The 17,594-nt window shown below is 42.5% G+C and overlaps 1 long non-coding RNA gene across 1 annotated transcript in view; it reads left to right on the top strand.

Moving 5' to 3' along the window:
* Positions 1–17,594, top strand: part of LOC131482079 (uncharacterized) — a 55,419-nt gene that overhangs the window by 20,954 nt on the left and 16,871 nt on the right. Inside the window, exon 2 of the long non-coding RNA XR_009246753.1 lies at positions 7,906–8,007. This is a non-coding gene — a long non-coding RNA (uncharacterized LOC131482079). The remainder of the gene's footprint in view (positions 1–7,905; positions 8,008–17,594) is intronic.

Raw genomic sequence — 17,594 nt, 5'->3', positions numbered from 1 at the left:
TACCAGCCTGCAGCCCCACCAGCAGTGGAGTAGGGTTCCCTTTTCCCCGCAACCTCGCCAACAAGTGTCGTTGGTGCTTTTATTCATGTGGGCCAGTCTTACTGGCGTTAGGTGGTACCTCATTGATGTTTTAATTTGGATTTCCCTTATTGCCAGGGAACTTGAGCATTTTTTCATATGTTTATTTGCCATTTGGGTTTGTTCCTTTGTGAAGTGTCTGCCCATTTCCCGTGCCCATTTCTTGAGTGGCTTGTTTGTTTTGACATTTTGGTTGTTTTGTAGCTCTTTGTATATTCTGGATATTAGCCCTCTATCACCTATGTCGTGTGCGAAGATCTTCTCCCATTCTGTGGGTTGCCTTTTTACTTTGTTGATTGTTTCTCTAGCTGTACAGAAGCTTCTTAGTTTGATGAGGTCCCAATTGTTTATTTTGGTCTTGATTTCTACTGCATCTGGAGTCTTTTTTAGGAAGTGAGGGCCTACCCCTAAGTGTTCCAGTGTGTTTCCAACATTTTCTTCCAAAAGTTTGAAGGTTTCTGGATGTAGGTTTAGATCTGTTATCCATTTAGATCTGATCTTAGTGTATGGTGAGAGATGTGGATCTATTTTTTTGTTTCTGCAGGCTATCAACCAGTTGTCCCAGCAGCATTTATTGAACAGACCTTCCCATTTGCCTGGGTTGTCGTTTGTCTTTTTGTCAAAGATTATTTGGCTGTATCTGTGTGGGTTTCCTTCTGGCGTTTCTATTCTGCTCCATTGATCTTCCTCTCTATCTTTGTGCCAGTACCACGCTGTTTTGATAACCACTGCCCTATAGTATGTCCAGAGGTCCGGAACTGTGATTCCCCCTGCTAACTTCCTGTTCTTCAGGATAGTTCTAGCTATCCGTGGTTTTTTGTGCTTCCAGATGAACCTTTGGATCATTGTTTCCAGATCTGTGAAGAATGTTTTGGGCAATTTGATTGGGATTGCGTTGAATGTATATATTGCTTTTGGCAGTATAGACATTTTAATGATATTGATTTTACCTATCCAGGAGCATGGGATATTACTCCATCTTTTGAGGTCTTGTTCAATTTCTTTTTTAAGCAGATTGTAGTTTTCTTCAAATAAGTCTTCTACATTTTTGGTTAGATTTATTCCCAGATATTTCATACTTTTCTCTGTTATTTTGAATGGTATCTTGCTGGTTAAGTCTTTTTCCATCTTGGGGCTGTTCGCATACACTATGGCTGTTGATTTTTGTTCATTAATTTTGTACCCTGCCACTCTACCAAACTCTCGTACAAGTTCTAGCAGTCTCTGTATTGAGTCTCTTGGCTCTTCTACATAAAGAATCATATCATCTGCGTATAGTGAGAGCTTGACTTCTTCGTTAAAAAAAAAAAAAAAAAAAAAAAAAGGGCTTGGCAGCGTGGCCTAGTGGCTGAATAACTATTAAGTACCATGTTTCCTCATTCTGCCCAGGTGTGCAGCTACTCGGTCTAAACTAGACTATGTGTAAGACGCCACTATCTTGGGGATGGTCACTTGGTGGAGTGGTTAGCATGCCACTTGGTGTGCCAGTATCCCACATCAGAGTCCTAACTCCACCTGCCTGGTAATGATCACCCTGGGAGACAGTAGTGAGAGCTCAGCTAATTGGATCCCTGCCACTCAGGGTGGGAGACCCAGATTTGAATCTGATCTTTCTTGGTTTCAGCCTGGCATAGTCCTAACTGCTGAGACATTTGGGGAATAAACCAGATGGAAGATCTCACCATCTCTGTCTCTGACTTTCAAATAAATAGTGGTTATATATATATATATATACATATATATATATATATCCACATGTATATGTATATATACATGCATATACATATATATATTTATGTATATATGTTTGTGTATATATGTTTGTAACACACACACATATATATATTACATTATCTCTTAGGAAAAGCTCAAAGGTTGATCTTTGACACCTACCTTCTATGCACTTTAGGTGCCCATCCATGATGAGTACTTTACTTCCTGCAGGAATGCTCCAATTCCAGAGCAAATTGGAGCAAAAGTGAAGAGGAGAGGTCATAATCTTGGGATATGCTGCACAAGTTATAAAGACCTAAAACTTTTTGTAGAAATATAAGAATCAACCTGATGCAGAATATCCCAAGCTAAGGATTTTGGATCCTGTCCGTTTTTTCTGGTAAGGGACAGCATTTACCCTTGAACTCTGGCCAAAGCTGAAGCCTCATGTGAACTCCAGTGTGCCACTGTAGCAGGTAGAAAGCTTGGGTAGCCGTGGTGATTTTCACTTCCCCCCACCCTCAAACTTTTTCTGCTACATTTCTCCTCCCTATGCCTTTGAACTAACTGTGCACCTTCTCCACGGAAATGTGCTGTTCTGTCTGTGATCTTCTTAAAGTCAAATGATCTCTATGTCTAACAGGGTATCAAGTATTTAATTTGATAATACAACCCAGTGTAGAACTTTGAGATACTGCACAGGTTTCATGCCCTTGAAATGGGTCCTCAGTATAAGGTAAGATAATAATGACAATTCTAGATATCTATTACTGCAATGAACAAAACTGCTAATTTAGTTTTCTGTAAGAGCTCTTAAAAGTGTGTATGTCAATTAAGGTTTTATTTGGAAAATTATTACTAGCATATTTTCTCTAATTGAAATGATAATGAATAACTTAAAAATTCGGAGATCAGTATTTGTCAAATTTTTGCTACTTGTGGGTACCAAATATACTTTCTAAGTATCAATAAATTCAAACTTCCTAAATGGTCAAAAAAAAATCTCAGTTGATAAAAGGACGACATTTTAATAAGTAGCCTTAGGCTTTTATTTCTTTTTTTTTTTTATTATTATTATTTTTTTTTTTTTTATATATATAATCCATTTTATTGTATTGTTGTTGACAATCTTTACATAGTTAACTATAGTTGAAGGAAAATCAAGAAAGAGAAGGAAAAAAAAAAAAAAAAAAAGGTTCGGGGGGATAGGGAGGTGGGCAATGCTATTATGTCCATATTGTTTCCATCATGTATCTGAGGTAAAAGGGGATATTGAGGGAGAAGCCCCACCCGGTTTCCCGCCCACCCCAAGTCCCATATGTGGGGCATGCTCTGAGATATGTGCTCAAGTGGAGTTAATAGTTCTCCAGTTATGAGTCACTGCCAGTTTCGCTCGATGAGGTGGTCCACTGATTGATATGGTCCATCATGAAGTCTCCATTTGTCCCATATTTCGCTGCCAACATGTAGCTGATATGAATGATTGTCCTATTCTGTCTTCTGTCTTTTCTTGATTAGAATTCTGAGTCCAGCAGTTCAAGTGGGGAGATCTCCAAAGATACTTTGAGGTATTCCCAGACCAGATTCTTGTATGTTCTAGCAAGCACAGGGCCCGGCACAGTCCATCACCCTGATCAGCTGGTGGTTGCAATTGCTGTGTTGGTTCTGTTTTCAGTCCCGAGTTGCACTGGAACCAATGGGTGTTGCAGTCCAGTCTGGTTCGGCCCTTACATCAACCAGTGGGAGCTGCAGCCTAGTCGGGGCGACCCACAATAACCCCCACCAAGCCTGCCCCCTACCCTGGTTTGCCAATTTGTGTAGCAGAAGACCAGTCTGTCCCCCATCCCATTTGGCTCTGGTACTTGTCAATGGGTATTAAAGCTTAGTTCTATCTAATCGACTCAACCATCCAGCCCTCACAGATGTTGTTGAGTGCCTCTGTCTAGCCATCCCAGCCCCCGTCCTAGTTTTCATGCCCTCCCACGGGAATAGTGACCCAAGAAGGGGGAACCCACTTTTTCCCTCCCAGGTCTCTCTGTCCCGGTTTATGCACTCTTTAGGTGGTCCTGTGATTTGACTCGACAGTATTAGTCCCCAGTGCCAGCTTCTGCCAGCTGATGCTGTGGCCCTGATCTTGTCCACATGCAGCGCACAGGTGTTGTAGCCTTGCTTAGTCGTGTCTGTCTCTATCCCAGCCAACACTCTCCAGTGGGAGTGGTTGTCCAGCGAGGGGACCAGCCCCTTAACCCCCCCGCCAGCTCTGCCCCTCCCTTCCTGGATCTCACGTGTGCTGGATGGGTGTTGCATTCATATCCAGTACAGGCAACCACGCCCTGGCGTTCCAGAATGTGTACTGGTTTTGTCGCAACCAAACCCGGCCCATTCCACACTCTGTTCTGGTGATCGGATTTGCCAGAGGATGACATGAACTGATTCAGCCTGGCCTGCTCCTGACCCATGCCGAATGCATGCCAGTGGGAAACTTTCCATGGCCTATTCTGGGCTGTTTCCAATCATGCTTCTCGCGCTTACCTGCAGGGACTGTGTCCTGCCAGAGGAGTTGCCCAGGCTCCTCCATCAGAACCCCTCCCAATGCCAGATTTTGCGCTTGCCAGGGGGTTCTTGAGCCAACCCTACTCAGTTCACGTCCTGTCCTAGCAGGAACAGTGGCTTTTCCTGGCTGGCTTTCACCCCATTCTGACTCTTGTTGTTGGATGTTTCAGCCCAGCCATGGCTCGTCCATACCCACATACAGCTCACACATGGCTCAGAAGGGGATTGAGACCCAGCCTAGTCAGTCCCACATCTACCCTGTTTCTCCATAACACCAGATGGTGCTGGGATCTGAACCGGCCTGGTGCATCCAATCCCAGCCCACACTAGTGCCTCGGGTGACTGCAACTGTTTCCTAGATAGAACGCAGCCCCCTTTCCAGCACATACACCCCTTGGTGGGAACCTCATCCCAGCTGTGGCTTCCCAGATTGGGACCGTTCCTAGCTGTAAATCACACACCTGCACGTGGTTGCTCCGAGGACCATTAGGTGCCAGCCTGCTACACAAGCCGGAGCTTATCTTTTACTTGATAGGTGTTCAAAGCTCAGCATTGTTAAGGGATTGGAAGTTCTTCAAAGGAAGAGTTACTGGCATTGGGAATCTTTAGGATTGACTCAGATCCCAGAAACAGTGGGGTCACTCTAGAGCTATCTCAGCAGCGATTCAGATGTCCAATACCCCAGAGCTCCCCGGCCGGGCGGCCAGTAGGCACAGCCTGGCGCCAAATGGCGCACTGGCCGCCCTGGCCCAGCCCGCCATGAGCCATGGGCACATGGCGGACTGGGTTCGGGATCCGAGCTAGACGTCCTCTCCCGCAGCCCTCGGCTCGCCTCTGGCAGCCGGAAGTTAAATCCTGCAGGCCCGAGGTTGCGCCCCTCCCCAATCCCGTTCACCCACCACCCAATGAGGGTGTTGGGTGGGTCCCGGACATGCCCAGTCACGGAGGCCTCCCCCCTCGGCGTACTCACCCCAGAAGGAAGCAGGCCGCACCCAGGCATGTCCGGGCCCAGCCCGCCATGAGCCATGGGCACATGGCGGACTGGGTTCGGGATCCGAGCTAGACGTCCTCTCCCGCAGCCCTCGGCTCGCCTCTGGCAGCCGGAAGTTAAATCCTGCAGGCCCGAGGTTGCGCCCCTCCCCAATCCCGTTCACCCACCACCCAATGAGGGTGTTGGGTGGGTCCCGGACATGCCCAGTCACGGAGGCCTCCCCCCTCGGCGTACTCACCCCAGAAGGAAGCAGGCCGCACCCAGGCATGTCCGGGCCCAGCCCGCCATGAGCCATGGGCACATGGCGGACTGGGTTCGGGATCCGAGCTAGACGTCCTCTCCCGCAGCCCTCGGCTCGCCTCTGGCAGCCGGAAGTTAAATCCTGCAGGCCCGAGGTTGCGCCCCTCCCCAATCCCGTTCACCCACCACCCAATGAGGGTGTTGGGTGGGTCCCGGACATGCCCAGTCACGGAGGCCTCCCCCCTCGGCGTACTCACCCCAGAAGGAAGCAGGCCGCACCCAGGCATGTCCGGGCCCAGCCCGCCATGAGCCATGGGCACATGGCGGACTGGGTTCGGGATCCGAGCTAGACGTCCTCTCCCGCAGCCCTCGGCTCGCCTCTGGCAGCCGGAAGTTAAATCCTGCAGGCCCGAGGTTGCGCCCCTCCCCAATCCCGTTCACCCACCACCCAATGAGGGTGTTGGGTGGGTCCCGGACATGCCCAGTCACGGAGGCCTCCCCCCTCGGCGTACTCACCCCAGAAGGAAGCAGGCCGCACCCAGGCATGTCCGGGCCCAGCCCGCCATGAGCCATGGGCACATGGCGGACTGGGTTCGGGATCCGAGCTAGACGTCCTCTCCCGCAGCCCTCGGCTCGCCTCTGGCAGCCGGAAGTTAAATCCTGCAGGCCCGAGGTTGCGCCCCTCCCCAATCCCGTTCACCCACCACCCAATGAGGGTGTTGGGTGGGTCCCGGACATGCCCAGTCACGGAGGCCTCCCCCCTCGGCGTACTCACCCCAGAAGGAAGCAGGCCGCACCCAGGCATGTCCGGGCCCAGCCCGCCATGAGCCATGGGCACATGGCGGACTGGGTTCGGGATCCGAGCTAGACGTCCTCTCCCGCAGCCCTCGGCTCGCCTCTCAGGCTTTTATTTCTTGTAAATGGATGGCATCAACTTTTATTTGGCATAGTTTGAATTCTTTTGGCCTCATTAATTAAAAAACATGGTTAGTTAAGAAACCCTAGTGTTATGCTAAACAATTGCTTCATTGGCCTGATCATTAATAATCACTAAACAAATACTTAGGAAAAAACCCACATTGTACATTTGTAAGGCTGATCTGTGATAGGATCCAAAACCTGAAACGCGTAGTAGTTAACCTGTAATGTGTTTCATCAAGCTTGCTTAGTTTACACATTCTGATAATGTAGCAAGTATAATGCAAGTATAATTTAACTAAAGAGCTTTTCCAACCCAGTCTATTCTGGTAGATTTAATAACCCTCCTTTCCCTAAAAACTTCAGAACAGTTAGGAAAGCCAACGAAATGTATTGTAATTTCTAGTTTGGAATGTTTAGGTTGTTTACCTAATTGGCTAGAAAATAAAATTGGTAAATATGCATGTTCCTAACTATAATGCTTCTTTTTAATTTTAAAAAGACATTTATTTGTAAAGGTGAGAGAGGTTGTTTCTGCTGGCTCACTGACCCCATGCCCACCATGGTGGGAAGGTGGGAAAGGAGGGTGAAATTGGGAGCATGAACTAGTCCAGATCTCTCTTCTGGGCAGTAGGAGTTTGGTTACTTGAGCGGTGAGCACCAGCTCCCAGTGCAGAGGAGCAAGAAGCTGGAGCCTAGAGCACCAGGCAGGGGTAGAATTCAGGTTCTCTAATGTGGGACACAAGCACACTAACCTATGACTAGCGCTATGTCACATGCTCACCCTATTGGGGTGGTTCATATAAAACAATGTACAAATATAGAACTGAAGTTTGAACCCTCCCAGATTGTCTTGGATTTACAAGTTACTGGTGGTTTTGAGAAACTGGTTCCCTAAGTAAAATCTCTTCTTTGTAATGGATGCAGATACCCCAACAAAACAAAGCCTAACCCCTGCATCATGGAGATTAAACTCTACAGAGAATGAGTCAGGCAGTGGAAGAAAATGTCGAGGTAAAATTTTGGTAAGTTAGATGTATGTATATATTAGGAATAGAAATAAAGCAAGACAGGAATTTAGGAAGTCTGGTGGAAAAGAGATCTGGAGGTTGTAATGCTAACTGGAATGAAGAGAAAAATCTTCTCTAAAAGGATGAGTAACTAGAAACCTGGAGAAACAAAGATATGAGCTATTGGAAATTTTGGAAACATTATTTCAGATGTTGGGGTGAGTGGCAAAAATTCGAGTTCCAGCATGAAGATCAGTAAGACCAACAAGCACTGAGTAATTGGGAGCCAACTAGGACACTGAGTGAAGTGATAAGGTGAAAGTAGGGGGATGCCTCTGAGGAAAACAGACTCTCAGTCATACAGGTGATTGTAAGCGGGTCTGGTAACTTATTTTTACCTAGGGATCATATGCCATTCAAGGACTTGGAGACCAGAGGTGACATGATCTGTTCTATTTATAAGATCTGACTGAAGTGGGACTGCAAGCAGAAGCAGGAGATCAGGTAGGATGCTATAGGGATGGTAACTTGGACCAGAGCTAAAGCAGAGTGGGTAGTGAATTCAGTTAGCTTCTGATATAGAAGAACAAGCCCTCAAATTCATTTAATTTCTCATTTATTGAAACATTATTTTATAGACATTTGGCACAGTTTCATGGTAAAATGCTTGAAAATTATACTCGAGTAAAAAAATCAGTCAACATTTGATGAACGGTGTTCCATTCATTCTAAATCTGTGTATGTGGTAAATCATACCACATATCACATAGATACCATTTGTTACCCACTTTCTTTGCTTACAGTTTATAATCATTTCCCATTTATTTTTTGAAGATTTTTATATGTTTATTTCAAAGGGAGTTAGAGACACAGAGTGAGACAGACTTCCCATCTGCTGGTTCATTTCCCAAAGGGCTACAGTGAATAGGAATGGGCCTAATCAAAACCAGGTCTTTGGCCATTTTCCCTGGTTTCCCAGGCTCATTAGCAGGGACCAGGATCAGAAACAGAGCAGCCAAGACTCAAATCTGTGCCCATATGGGATGCCTGTTTTGGAGGTGGCTTAACCCACTATACTGCTACTCTCCCCATTTCTTAAAATATTGCCTTATAGGGGCCAGCATTGTCTAGTAGCAAGATAAGCCACCTGCAGTGCAGGCATCCCATATAAGCACCAGTTTGAGACCTAGCTGCTCTGCTTCTGACCTAATTTCCTTCTAGTGGCCTGGAAAAGCAGCAGAAGATAGTCCAGTTGCTTGGGTCCCTGTACCCACAGGGAGGCCCTGGAAGAAGCTTCTGGCTAGATTCTAGCTTTGACTTGGCACAGTCCCAGTCTTTGTTGGCCATTTGGGAAGTAAGCCAGTGGATAGAAGATCTCTCTTTCTGTCTCTCTCATTCTCTCTCTCCTTCAGTCTAAACTTTTTTCTCTGTAACTCTTTTAAATCTTTTAAAAAATATATTGTCCTACAACATAGTGCTTTCATACTGTAGTTTTTATATAACAATTTAGTACTTGTGTAAGTAGGACACTTTTTTAGCCAGTAACTATAAGTCCATGTTAGATGCATTATAGATACCACTAAAATGAACATATTTGTTGTTGCATCTTTACAAAAAAGGCAGAACCAAAAGACAGGACCACACAGTAAACTAACAACTTAGATTGTTCTTTTCAGCTATAACTGTAGCAAAATTATATCAGATTGATAGATTTTTAAAAGTACTGAAATATTTGAATATGAACTATTATTAATTCCTACTGAAGGCTGAATAAACATTCATACATCTCAGAATTTATTTTCTATTTTTGACAGATTTAGTTATTATTCGGAACAGATGACCAATTGCAAGAACTGTCACTATTTTAGCATTCTACCTGAAATGTGACCATGTTGAATTTCTGGCATCTAAGCTTTCATCCATCTGTTTACAGGGCTTTCTGCCCAATTATGAGGTCTATGTCAGTTTCAGAAAGTCATGTGTAAATGAAGATGGGAAACATATATTCCTCATGGAATAAATGGTCTATTAGTTAATCTCTTTTAATTATATTATTGGGAAAACCTTTAGCCACTTACTGATGTGCGATAACTCAATTCTAGCTATCTAGCTAGCTAGTTCAAGCAAAATTTCGACTTTATTAAGTAATAAATAGATATTGGGCTTTTTCAACATGAGGAATTTGAAATTAGGAAAGTGCCATAACATATCCTTGAGAAATGTTTTGAAAACACTACTGGAAATCTCACAGATTTTTGAAAATAAAAGAAAAACACTACTGGAAGGAAGGACTCTTACTTAGTATCTCCAGTATCTCATAATGATTTGTCAAATTGACATTGTTACTCTACAGGCAGAAAACCCTGGAGATGTGTCTTACCTAGTGTCATACATAGTAAAGCCAGTTCCGACTACAAAGCTCATACTGTTTTGACTATACCACACTGCTTAAGTGGCTGGGATTAAAACCTTAGGAGGTTGATAGACCCTTGATATTGATTGGAATAGTTTGTAGAAGTTAAAATTGCTTAAAAAATAATCTTGTATTCCAATAATTTCTTTTAAGCTCAAACATTAAGCTAAATCTTAGAATAAAATTGGGTTTAACTTAAAGAGTATAGCTAGACAAAATATTTTAAGAGAAAAAGATTTTGCAAGCTGTTTGCCAGTGATTTTTCAAACTTATAGAAGAGCTGTTTTTTTTTTTTTTTTTTTCAAACAAAGCTGCATGAAGTAACGAGAGTGGCTGAAGTGGAGGTGTGGGTCAGAGCTGGGAGTCTGGCTCCCTTTGCTCTTCATCCAATTCCTCCTCTAGTTCGCCACGTGCCTCTGAAGTGACGCTTATAAATCCCAGGACTCAGAATGTCATTTAAAAACCCACGCTGTGGTTAGAACACTTGATAGATTGGCTAATATTTTGAATATTTCACCGATTTACCGTCCACTGATCATAATAAAAAATAAGCTTTGAAGTGGGAGGAAAGTTCCAACAGCACTGACTCACTTTTTATTTTTATTGAATTATCTCTCCTTATCTCTTCCAGTCAGAATCAATTCATGCTATTACATTTAAATCTTTAAATCTTTAACTTCAACTAAATGTCAGGCACTATACTGGTTCCTACCATCAGGAAGTCTAGTCCTATTTAGAAGAGGTAGGTAATAAGTGGGAAAAGAGCAATTTCAGCTATAAAAAACATACCTATTCTTTTTAAAAAGAATGGTTAATAGTGCATTGGAGCACTTCCTGATTTTGGACTTCTTGGTCAAATTCTTTGTATTGTCTACCCATAATCTCAGAATGTGATTGTGTTGAAAATGGTGTCTTTGAAGATGCCATTCATTTAAGCCAGGTCATTGTAGATTCTGACTAGTGTCCTGATGAAAAGAGAAACAGATACACACACACACACACACACACACACACACACACACACACACACACACCATACACCACCACCACCCCACACACACACACGAGCAAGCCATGTGAAAAAAAGGCAAAGACTGAAATGAAGCATCTGCAAGCTAAGGGACACCAGGAATTGCCAGAACTACTGGAAGCTAGAAGAGGCAAGAAAGGAAATTTCCCCAGAGGCTTCAGAGATCATGACCCTGCCCAATCTTTTAATTTTTGGACTTCTAGACTCTAGAACTGTAAAGGAATACATTTCAACTGTTTCAAGCTACTTCACATGTGTTAATTTGTTTCAGCAACACTAAGAAACAGTATTCTAGTTTAGGAAGATTATTTTTATAATTTTTATTTTTCATGACACATTTCCAAAGGGTCAGGGTTCTCCCCTTCCACCCTCCCCAATTCTCCCCCCAACACAAACTATTTTCCCCTATATTATTATAATAGTAGAGTCCTTCAACAATAGTCACAAGTCCATCATTCTGCTATTTAAGCATATCATGACATTGTAGGTATAGACAACGGTAGAAAATCCAGCATCCTATTGCCAAGATATGATTAAGAGTTTCATTGGGAGTTCATTATTTTGGGGGGGGCAGTAGAAATGTATACTGCACTATGTCTTCATTTCTTGATATGCTAGTCTCCCTTATACAGTTCTAGATGAATACATAATATATGTGTGTATACATGTATATATATATGCATGTTTACCTATTTTAAGCAGAGATGTAAGTAACAAGGATGACACGCTAAGGTAAAAACCTCATTGGAAATCAGCTTTACTGACGCAATTTCATCTCCGCGGTAGATAGTCCACAGATAATTTAAATGACTAGTTTTGACATGCAGTCATTTTCTCCCCTTTCACTCTAAATTTCACAAACTCTATAGGAAGTAGATATTAGTATTTCCACTTATAGGTCAAGCAGCTTTTACAAAGCCACATATCTACTAAGTGAAGTAATGTAGATTCAAACTTAGAAAGCTAGCTTCAAGAGCTTTACTTGCTTTTTTTCTTTGGAAGGTGGAGCCATAGAGACAGAAAGGTCCGTCACCTGCTGCTTCATTCTCTAGGTGCCCACAGCAACCAAGGGTAGGCAGACCAAAGCCAGGCACTGTGAGTGATGGAGATCCAAGTACTTGAGCCATCACCTGCTGCCTCTCAGGAAGTTGAAATTGGAAGATGGAGCCAGGACTCAAACTCAGGCACTCTGATTTAGTATGTGGGCATCCCCAGTGGGCAGCTTAACCATTGGATCATACACTGAGGCCAAAAGCCTGTATGTTTAACCGTAAGATTATACAATCCCCAAGCTTCAGCTAGCATCCTGCCATTCTACTCCCAGGCTTGCGGTGTACCTCTTTGTTTCCATCTTACATATGGAAGCTAGCTTCTGTTCCCTGCTTTTCACCGTGCCCTTGATGGCAATAATAGTGATGTTGATCATCAGGATTGCTAAATAATTGTGCTTGAAATGGGCCTACTTTCTTGCTCCACACAGCAGCTTAATGAAATAGGTATTATTATCCTCATATTCCAGATCTGTATGCTTTAGCAAGGTTAAATAATACCTGTAGGATCATAATACTGATAAATGGAAGAGCCTTGGTTTGTAAGATCTATCTGACTCCAGGGCTTTAATGTTGTATAATTAACTTTTAGACATTAAGGTATACAAAACCAATGCAGGTCAGGCATAGCTTCTATTTGGTGAAGTGCCCAACTTGGGTTCAGTGAATTCTGATATGCTGTGTCATCACTGCCACCCGGGACATTCCAGGCTAGAAAGGCTCCCTAATGCTCCTTCCCAGCAGATAATCTTGCAAAGGGAAGAACTACTCTGATATCAACCTTTCTTATTTTGAACTTCTTGTGAGAGGGATAATCCAGTATATGCTTCTTGGTTTCTTTCTTCTTTTTCTCTCCTCAGAGTTCTTATTTTTAATGAATGTTGTCTTAAATTTTTTTTTCTATTGCTGCAACAGAGTAGCACAGACTGAGTGATTTGTAAAGAATAAGCTTTGTTCTTCTTAGAGTTATGGAGACTGAGAAGTCCAACAATGACTTTTAATGGGAACTCTTAGCAGAGGCCATCCAATGATGAGGAGGGTGTCACAAGAGGCAGAGCCAAACTGGCTTTTGCAAGACACTCACTCTCCATGCAACACAGTAAACCATTAATTCATCAATATCTCAATGCACTCAGGAAGGCATCACCTGCATGACTTAATACTAATAAACTAAATAAACTTCTTCAGTATCTCATCTAGTCCCTGGCCCCAAGACTTAGTAGCTCACGGTGTGGACTAAGTGTCAACAGGAGGTTGGTTGGGGACATTCATGGTAACCATGTTACACTGAGTTAAGCCCAGAAGAATGACTATTGTGGGAATTCTAAGAAGAGTTCTAAGGACTTTTTGGAGAAAGAATAAAGAATTTAGATTTTCTTTAAATCTGATATTATACATTTTACTATTTGCCTTAGTCCATTTGTGCTGTTATAATAAGAGAGTTGATATTGGGTAGATTATAAGCAATACAAATGTATTTTTCATAGTTTTGGAGCTTGAGAAGTTCAAGCTCAGTGGATCAGCTTGTTGCTGTTTGATGAGGGCTGTTCTCTGCTTCCAAGATGGTGCCTCATCACCGTGCCTCTCCCCTACTTGGAAGGGCACTTGCACATCATCTCTTGGCTTTGTGAAAGCAGCGCCCAGTGAGTACACAGAAGGCAAGCAGAGGGGCTGGCCTTTCTTTTAGTGTAGTGGTTAAAGCCACAGCCTGCTACAGCAGCAACCCACATGGGCAACATCATGTCCCAGCTGTTCCACTTCAAATCCAGCTCCTAGCTAATGGCCTGGGAAGGCAGCAAAAGATGGCCTAAGTGCTAAAATTCCTGTACCCATGTAAGAGACCTGGATGAAGCTCCTGGCTCCTAGTTTTGGCCTGGTCCAGCCCTGGCAGTTGCAACAGTTGGGGAATGAACCACTGGATGGAAGATTCATTCTCACTGTCTCCCCTCCCCCTTTTAGCTCTTTCAAATAAACAAATCCTGAAAAATTAAGGGAAAATAATGATTCGTTTTTAAGATGAAACTGCATACATACTTCTGATCAAAGAAAGACTACAGTAGTTTATGATATTGGGATAGAAGGGTAATTATGCACTTATACTTTGTGGTGCCATAACAAAAATACCTCAAAGCAGGTCCTTTCTCAAGAGAGAGGTATTCCTTACAGCTCTGGAGGCTGGGAAGGACAAGGTGTCAGCAGGTCCCATGTCTGGTATAGGCTACTCTTCATAAACAGCGCTGTCTAAATGCTGTTACCTGGAGAAGAAATGCTGTAAGTGTCCTGCCATGACAAAAGGGATGTATCTGTGCCCCCATAAAGGGAAAGTGAAAGGGCAAAGGTGTGTTACTTTTCGAAAAATTTTATATTTATCAGAAGGGCAGACTTACAACAAGAAGGAGAGACAGAGAGAGAAAGAGATCTTCCATCATTGGTTTTCTTCCCAAGTGGATGTAATGGCTGTAGCTGAGCCAGTCCAAAGTCAGGGCCTTCTTCTGGATCTCCCTTGTGGGTACAGGGCCAAAGGCCAACCTCCACTGTTTTCCCAGACCATAAGCAGAGATCTGGATCATAAATAGAGCAGCCAGAACATGAACCAGTGCCCATATGGGATGCTGGTGCTTGTATGCTAAGGGTTAACATGTTGAGCCACCATACTGGCTCCATGGGAGTGTTACTTTCACCCTCCAACTCTTCTGTAAGGTAGTAATGCTGTTGGTGACCTGGATCCCTGGTGATTTAATCTCTCCCCAGTGGTCTCCCCTCCTAGTACCGTTGCCTCAGGGATTGAATTTGAAGATGAGTTTTGCAGGAAATGTCAATGTTCAAACCATGGCACTAGTGTACTATATACCTTTGAAATTTCTTCCTAAAGTATGCAGGCTAAACATAAAACTGAAATGTAAATAATACCAGAAGTTTTAGATGTATAAAAGAAGAATTTAATATCATGTAGGAAAATGAGCACTGGAGTTGCCAGAAGTTCTAGGTTCTGTTCCCTGCTCTTTTTTTTTAAAGATTATTTTATTTTTATTGCAAAGTTAAATATACAGAGAGGAGAAGAGACAGAGAGGAAGATCTTTTGTCCGATTATTCATTCCCCAAGTGACTGCAATGGCCAGTGCTGCGCCGATCTGAAGCCAGGAGCCAGGAACTTCCTCCAGGTCTCCTACACGGATGCAGGGTCCCAAGACCTTGGGCCATCCTTGACTGCTTTCCCAGGCCACAAGCAGGGAGCTGGATAGGAAGTGGAGCTGCCGGGATTAGAACCGGTGCCCATATGGGATTCCGGTGCTTTCAAGGTGAGGATTTTAGCCACTATGCCACTGCGACGGGCCCCTGTACCCTGCTCTTTGGCCTACTGAGTTGTGTGGTCTCATTTATATCTTTCTGAGCCAATGTCAGTGTGAGCATCAACACATCTCCTAGGGCTGCTGTGAAGATCAAATAGGTAATAAGCTGATGTATATGAGTGTGCTTTATAAAGCCTCAGATATGAAATTATATATACCACGTCTATAATACAGCCAATAGTGGATATTAATATTGAACACTATGCCCATCTGATGCAACACAGAGTCTTAGCGACCTTGATTTTGAAGAAGTTGTAATATAATGAACTAGACTGTCAATTACATCAAGTTTGTTGGTTCTTAATGAATGCAGTTGAGAACATCTAACACTAGTTTGCTTCCCCACTTTTTAAATTTTGTTTATACATTTCAACTCTCCTCTGTTCTAAACTTTATTGGCAAGCGAGGAAGATTTTTTTTTTTTAATTTTTATCTTCTTCCTTAGAATTTCTACATGTCATGCATTAATTTGCCTGGGGATTCTGCTGTAATAATGTTCATCTAATTGCCAAGTAAGGGTGAAAAATTAGTTAAAAAGAAAAATGTGAGATTCCCTTCCCACTGATAACTATCAATGAAAATTCCATAACCAATGATAAACTCTTTCAGAGGGTGAGAAAAGGAGTGGGTGGGTACTAATAATAAGCTCAGTTTTACTTTGGAGTGCCATCTACTGGTAAATGAAATAATATTTAACAAGCAAAAGTAAGAATTTGGGAAATCATAAAAATCAGCTTGTTGGAGGGTGACGTCAAGATTGAGTAGAAGTTTCAGTTTGAACAACTGTCCACATTCAGAAATAACGTTGCAAGCAGTAAGGAATCCAGGTGAGGATTCTAGCACCTGTGTGGGACACAGGACTTAGGATGGATGCTCTGAAGGGGAAGGGAAGGATGGTTCTACAGTACTGTGTACTGTGGTCTGAATGTGTTCTCTATCAAAAAAATCTGTGTGGAAACTCAAAGTGATGGACTTACACTTCTTCCTCCCAGTCATGAAAGTGACCTTTTTTTTTTTTTTTTAAAAAAAAGATGTATTCTTATTTGAAAGGCAAATTTATAGAGAGGAGAGACAGAGACAGAGATCTTTCATCCTGCTGGTTCACTCCACAAATGGTCACAGTGGCTGAATTTGCACCCATCTGAAGCTGGGAGCCAAGAGCTTTTTGTGGATTTCCCACATGAATGCAGGATTCCAAGGACTTGATCCATCCTCCTCTGCCTTCCCAGGTCACAAGCAGAAACCTGGATCAGAAGCAGAGGAGCTGGGATGCGAACTGCTGACCTTTACAGCATTATTATGAGTGAGGTGCCACACTTAAAAATGAATTTCGTTGTGACAAAGAATTTATTGGCATACTACTATGATAGTGTATATCTTTCTGTATTTTCTGGCCTAGATCAGACCTTCAGTTACAGGGAAGCTGAGTTTCAAGAGGGGAACTAAAGGTAAGCTGCAAACTTTTACAGACTATTTAAGTGATAACTTATAACTGTAATAAGAAAGCAAAGAAACATTTTTTATGATCTAAGTAGTCTGAAACTCACTCCCATTGGCAGTCTTTCGCCTTGCATTCAGTACCTCTACCTATCATGCATATCTTTAGTTCTACACATAAACATATACAAATAACCTCTTGCAAATATTATCTGTAAGTATTGATTAATAAGGTAGAGATCATGGCTTTTTAAAAAAGCATTCCTTCATCACAAATATAACCCAAATATATTCCTAATATTGTATCTTTTATTATTATGAATTATATCTTTTTTTCCTCAGGTAACATTCCTTTCCTTGAGGTCACTTCTGGATAATGTTAGTATAATAACTTCTACTATCTATATTTATTGTTTGCATGGCTTCTCTTTTTTTTGTTTCAATTTCATTGTCTTTGCATTTGGAATGCATTTCATGTGATCTTGGTGCTTGCCTTTTTATTCAACCTTACAGTCTCTGTCTTCTGATTGAACACTTATAAAGTGTTCAGTTCATCAGCATTCAACACAGTGATTGGCGTGGCTTATTTAGATCTGTTTGACCTTTTGCTATTTATTTTCTGTTATAGCTAATTATTTTTGTTCTTTTGCTCTTCTTTTCATTCTTTTGTGTTAATCAAATGTTTTAATACCCCATTTAAATTTTTCTGTTAATTTTATAGCTGCATTTTTTAAGCTGTAAGGCTTACTTGTTCCAATCATAGAGTTATACTGAAATATTCCAAATAAAATACAGAAAGCTTGTAAGGTGTA

The sequence above is a fragment of the Ochotona princeps genome, chromosome 15 (assembly GCF_030435755.1).
Source record: "Ochotona princeps isolate mOchPri1 chromosome 15, mOchPri1.hap1, whole genome shotgun sequence".
Lineage (NCBI taxonomy): Eukaryota > Metazoa > Chordata > Mammalia > Lagomorpha > Ochotonidae > Ochotona > Ochotona princeps.
Note: the sequence above shows the minus strand (reverse complement) of the source record. Positions and strands in the feature narration are given on the sequence as shown.